The sequence below is a fragment of the Pteropus vampyrus genome, unplaced genomic scaffold (assembly GCF_000151845.1).
Source record: "Pteropus vampyrus isolate Shadow unplaced genomic scaffold, Pvam_2.0 Scaffold72, whole genome shotgun sequence".
Taxonomy (NCBI): domain Eukaryota; kingdom Metazoa; phylum Chordata; class Mammalia; order Chiroptera; family Pteropodidae; genus Pteropus; species Pteropus vampyrus.
The window spans coordinates 2,938,955-2,940,407 of NW_011888853.1; positions in this window are offsets into that span (position 1 = coordinate 2,938,955).

The window sequence follows — 1,453 nt, forward strand, 5'->3', positions numbered from 1 at the left end:
GTTCTCCTGGGGCGGGGCTGCCCGCATCAGGTTCCAGAGGCACAGGGGGGGGGGGGGGGGGGGTGGGCAGGTAGCAATGAAGAGGTTTCCAAGTTGTGCCCCAGGGAGGCACCCCAGAGCCTCACGCTTATCTGGGCTATTAGTGGGCTTTTAGATAACGTGGAACTAACAAACGGAAAGGACTCCATTGTTATTTTTTAAAGTAAAACATCATTGATTTTGCGTTTCGCCCTTATTTCCTCCTGGAGGTGGCGGGCTTCAGCCCCAGGCCAGTGAAGCGTCACGGTGGTGAACTCGTGTGCGACAGCGAAGAGAAGGAAAAACAGACAGCGGACAGCACGGGAGAGCTGTGCGGTCAGGGCCGGGGTCTCGCGTCCTGGGCCGCCGGGGGCTGACCTTGGCGCCGTGGGACCGCACGCTCCGTCTTCCATCTGCTTTGACACACACGGCTTTGCGTGTGTTTTCAGGACCACTCTGTGCAGCCAAGAGACACAGAGGGGCCTGGAGGAAGGGGAGCTCGGCTGAGCCCGAGGGCTACAGGGGAGGCCGCGGAGGGCGTGAGAATTCTGAGCCAGGCGTGGGACACTACAGCTTTCCCGGTGACTCTCTGGAGTCCAGCGTGATTGCAGGGAGGGAAGGGAGGTGGTCAGGGATGCAGGGCCTGGACTGTGGAGAGCTAGAGGACGGGAGGGGCCACCGAAGCTTTTCAACGGGAGGCACAGGATGGGAGCTGCGTTTTGGAGCGGTGTGTGGGACGCACTGGCAAGAAGCCTCCGCATTTATGAGCTAAGAGGCTAACAGAACGCGGCCCTCAGCTCTGTGTTTATTGAGTCAGTGAAGGATGGGCTGAAGTTAGCCAAAAGCGACCCCTTGGGGTCTCGAGGTCTGAGTCCCACTCTTGGGACAGCCATGCCTCACAGCTCGGCCAGGACCACGCCTGGGAGCAGCACCAACCTGGTGGCTGCTCAGAGTGCTGACCGTGAACCTCACAAAAGGCCATCACTGCCGACTGCCCATCAGTGCCCCTGGTCCTGCGTGCTACATGGTGCCCATGTGTATGGGCTGGACTGTGCCCCTCCCCAAATCCATGTGTCGAGGTCCTAACCGCCCCCCCACCCCGACCTGAGACAGTGGCTGTATTTGGAGAGAGGGTCTTTAAAGAGGTACTTAAGTTAAAACCAGGCCGCTAGGGAGGCCCTCACCCAACCTGACTGGCGCCCTTCTAAGCAGAGGACGTTTGGACCCACGGAGAGACAGCACGGGTGCGCGTGCGCAGAGGAAAAGCCGTGTGAGGACGCGGCAGCGAGGGAGAGGGTCTCGGGAGAGGGTCTCAGGAGAGACCAAACCTGCCGCCACCTCGACCTCACGGTTCTGGAGAAAAGCGAGGTCTGCGGTTTCAGCCGCCCAGTCTGGGGTCCTTTGTTCTGGCGGCCTGAGCCGACAAATGCCCCCT